Genomic DNA, 4,695 nt, shown 5'->3' on the forward strand with positions numbered 1-4,695 from the left:
CAATTGGTACAGGACTTCTGTGGCTCTGGACTACAGACCAATTCATTTTCCTTTCCCTAAGCTGTTGGTAAAATCAACTCATCGAAAAGTGAGTGACTGGAGAGCCCCAGCTTCCTCAGTGGCACCCAAGTGACCCAGCCTGCTTTCTACTGAGGGGAAGTGGGTGTCCTTGACAGTTGCTGTGCTCCTGGCTCAGGAGGGTAGACACTGGAGATGCAGCCTAGCTTGATAAGCCCTGACTTCAGCCCTGGTGGGACCACATCCTTTCCAGGCAACCCCGACTCCCATGAGACTAATACCCAGAGAAGACCAGCATTTGACCAGCTCAATAGCACCGTGAGGTCACACCTGAACTTAGAACTTGGCCTGGAAGTCAATGTCAGGACCCTGATGAACCAAATCCAACCTGCCTGAGGATGGGCTGGCAGGTCTCAAATACCAAATGAAGCATACTTCAGAAGGGGTGGGGGAGGAGTACTCAAGAAAGCACCAAAGCTTTCCAGCCAAGGACAAGGCCCGGGATTTGCCGGTGAGGAAGACAAATCGCAGAGCAGGCTGCTCAGAGCGAGCTGGTGTGCCTGGGATGCACACACACTTAACTGTCTTGTGTGCTGCACGCTGCAGGTCTGTCTGTCAGGGAGCATCCCACCCCGTCTCCCTTCCTCATCCATGACTTGGTTGCTTTGGCATTGGTTTTGCTCTGTGAATTCATCTTATTGACTTTTAGGTTAGCACACAAAGTCATAGGCTACATGGTGACATTGACTTACACACATATCATTCTATCTCTATCATATCTATCTATTAAGTTGGCTTAATCAATCTCTGTAGGGCTGTCTGGCCCAACAACTGTAACTCCACTGTCAAAGTACTGTGCACTGGTTCCCATAGCCACTGTGAGTGTGACCCTCGAGATCCTAGAGGCGTTCTGCACACCCTCCAGCAAATTTTAAGTAGAGAGTTTCCTTTTTTGTTTTGTTTTGTGTTTTTTTGTTTTGTTTTGTTTTTTTTGGTTTTTGTTTTCCGAGACAGGGTTTCTCTGTGTAGCTTTGGAACCTTTCCTGGAACTCACTCTGTAGCCCAGGGTGGCCTTGAACTCACAGAGATCCGCCTGTCTCCACCACCACCACCACCACCACCACCACCACCACCACCACCACCACCACCACCACCACCACCCCGCGCCTGAGATTTTCCTTTTAGAGACACTATGAATACTGCAGGTACTTACCTGACTCGTGGCTGGTAACTATTTGGGTAATGAGGAAAAAGAACATAAAAACTAGAATCTATTGTTTTAAATACTTCTGAAAATCTAAATAAAGTTTATTTTAAAAATTCGCACAGCCCAGTGTAAAGCTTTTAAATGACCCAAAGGGTCACTGTCACCACTTCCACACCCTCCTCTTGATAGCAAAAAGGAAGCCTTGCTAAGGACTTTTAAAAATGGGGAAAACAGAACCTCTTCATATCAAAGGAGTGGATCACCGCCCTCATCTCTGTCACGTGCACAGGCCTCTTGGACCTTGTTGGACAATATTGAGATAAACTCGGCAGGGAATACCCTCCTGTGTTGTTTCTCCAGGCCTCCCCTTCCCCGCTCCCCGAGGGGAAATACCAGAACAAAAGGTGCCCCGTCTCTATCTACCCTGGAAGAGGTTAGCACCTCTGCTCCTTCCCCCCCCCCATGTTTAAGATGCTTTCCTAATCTCTTAGACATTCCATCTGTGGTGGTCTGAATGTAACTGCCCCATAATCTCATAGGGAATGGCATTATTAGGAGGTGTGGCTTTGTTGGGGTGGGTATGGCCCAGTTGGAGGAAGTGTGTCACTGTGGGGGCGAGGCTTTGAGGTTTCCTATGCTCAGCATACCACCTACTGTATTTAGTTGATTTCCTGTTGCCTGCAAGATGTAGGACTCTTCAGCTACCATCTGCCTGCATGCTGCCATGCTCCTGCCTTGATGATAATGGACTGAGCCTCTGAAACTGTAAGCCACCCCAATTAAACATTTTTCCTCTATAAGAGTTGCCGTGATCATGGTGTCCCTTCACAGCAATAAAAACCCTAACTAAGACACCATCCTTCCATGATAATGCATATGCCATGGTGGAGCTCAGGAGTGTCTATAGGAACTGTCTATTTGTGGTCCTTTACCTCAGGACCATCCTCTACCCTAAACTGGTTGCCATTGCCCCATACTGCTGTTGACATTTGCCAATTAGAGATAAACTTTATTTTACAGCAGAAGAAGATAAAAAAAAAAAAAAAAAAACCTTCCACAGGGGAGCCTTTGTCTCCTTCCTTTGTCCTTGACTCTTCTGTTTCAACCTAGACTAACTTGTAACTCGGGTCTATTCTACATGAAGACAGAAGTAGATGCTCAGAAAAAGGGGAAAGAAACAGGTCAGCTCCTCTGAGGCAAGACGGCATCAGTGCAGCCGTGAGCTACTTGGCTCCCAGACCCCTGAGACTCAAGGCATGAGATCACAGCTATTTCAGCCAGACCATGGCATTCGCTGTTATTTGAGAAAGAAAAGTAATGAACCTTCCAGCCATTGGAATAATCCAAACCAAGGCAGCAGTCAGAGAAGAGCCGAGAACCCTGGAGGTGCCCATGCTCTGACTCCAGGCCAAGTGTTCTTATCTCAAAACAGCCGCCCTGGTCTCTAAATCCCAGGACTGTGAGGAACTAGCCAGACTGGAATGTAGTGGGTAGCGGTTCCAGCTTTGACCTTGAAACATTGCCCCTAGTGTGACAGCAGGTAATTGCCACACGTGCCTATGACCTGCCCCTGGGGTGTGGCTGAGAGGGGACCCCTTAAGACTCAAGGTGCGTATGTGTTTGGCCTCTTATGGATACCTCGTGGTCCTGGAAGCTGGATGGTAGACCAAGCCAGATTTCTCCGCTGGATGGTACCTCATCTCTCCCGGATCCTGTAACCAACCCCTATTGGCTGTAAGTTACCCCAGAAATAAACCTCTCTTGATTACCAGATAAATTATGTGGAATTGCCTCCTTAATTACAGTTATACTGTAAAATCTTGGACGAATGAAGTCATCGCCCTTGAGTCCTGATCATTGCTGCATTCCTGTGATTCCTGCCTTTCCAGCTTTCCAGGAACTTGTTAGGATTGTGCCTTGCTGTCCCTCCAACATAGCATGTGAGGTTTGCTTGTCACAGCAGCGAAACCTATCTGCCTGCCCCACTGCACTGACAGGCAAGTCTAAGCAATGCATGGAAGAAGAAAGGTATGGAGAGATGGAAAACCTTGACAAGAAACTTACATTTAAGCAGATACACCAAATGCCAGCCCTGTAGGGGAGTGAGAGGGCTGCAAAAAGTCCAGATGCCAAGGTCCTCACAGCACATGCACTAGACTGGAGTCACTAGACTGGAGTGTCTGGGCTAAGAGCCAGGTTCAGGGCGTTAGAAAGATTCCCTAAGTGACAGCAACAGGCAAGGAAGATTCAGTGGTCTACAAAGTCTTTGCAGATACTTTTGTAATAAGCATAAAAATTATTTATGTCAAAGAACTTGGAAAGCAGCAGCTGGCCATGCTGCATAGGACAGGCAGGTCCTGTAATGTCTCCTGTCATCTCAGCTTGGGGCATCCTTTGGGGTCCACTTTAGTTACCTCACATCTTCTCAGTCAGCTTTTCATCAAAAGGTGGCCCATCTCTCAAAGGTTCACACAGCCTCTGCCTTGAGATCGTACATGAGCGGCAGGGATACAGGGTACACACCCACCATTGCCCTCCCCAGACCCTCACACTCAGCTGAACCCCTCCCTGAGGTTTCTGGGAGCTTGCCTACTGCTCTGAGGTTCAGGAAGCTAACAGGCAGGTTACATACACCCTGCAGGCAGTAGTTAGTCTCGTCTGAACCTGCAGTTTGCCTCAGCCCTCATGAAGAAATGATGGACAGGAAACCTTAGCGTATTGCACTGGCCTTGCTAGCCAAGAGTAAAGTAAGAAATGAGATATTTATAAGTTCTTTGCCCCTGTGCCCAAAACTATTTTTCAGCAGCTTCGGCATACCTCTGCAAGGCCAGGCCAGCCTTCAGCCCCAGGAAAACCTGAGACAAGCAAGCCATGAACATCTGTTTGTGGACTATGCGTGCACAGGTTCTCTGTCCCCCGGGTGCTTGTGACACCCTGAAGCCTTTTCTTCTAGGCCTGGGGGACTACTTAAGAAACTGTGTGCGTAGTACAGCGAGCAGACATGCTCTCTGAGGCTCGGCTAATGGCCACTTCCTGTGCTTGTCAAATGCAAAAAGAAAAAGCAGCACATCCCTCTGACTTATTGCATTGCTTCCCGTATGCGACTATCTGGCGGCAGCATAATTTAACGTCTCTCGAAAATTAAAAGCCTCTGGCGAGGGTACCACCGCCAAGCCCTCCAACCCCTGTTTCGCTGATTAGAAAGAAACCTTTGCCAAGACTTCCATTATGAATAGTCATTTTCTAAGATGGAAGTCCAACGACAATGACGCACAGCCATATATTAAATGAATGGGCAGAGGTTATGTGTCCACACTCTGTACCTCTGAGCTCATTCTGGAGATTAAAGTGACGCCTCTGGTGCTCTCCAGCCAGCCCTGCACCCATGATGTCAGCTTCCCCCCCATGACCCCACCCTTGGTCCTCTTCCTTCCATCCCCCACCAGGCCTGAAGCTTCCCAGCTCTTTGT

The sequence above is a fragment of the Peromyscus californicus genome, unplaced genomic scaffold (genome assembly GCF_007827085.1).
Source record: "Peromyscus californicus insignis strain IS unplaced genomic scaffold, ASM782708v3 Scaffold_22__1_contigs__length_63687245, whole genome shotgun sequence".
Classification (NCBI taxonomy): Eukaryota; Metazoa; Chordata; class Mammalia; order Rodentia; family Cricetidae; genus Peromyscus; species Peromyscus californicus.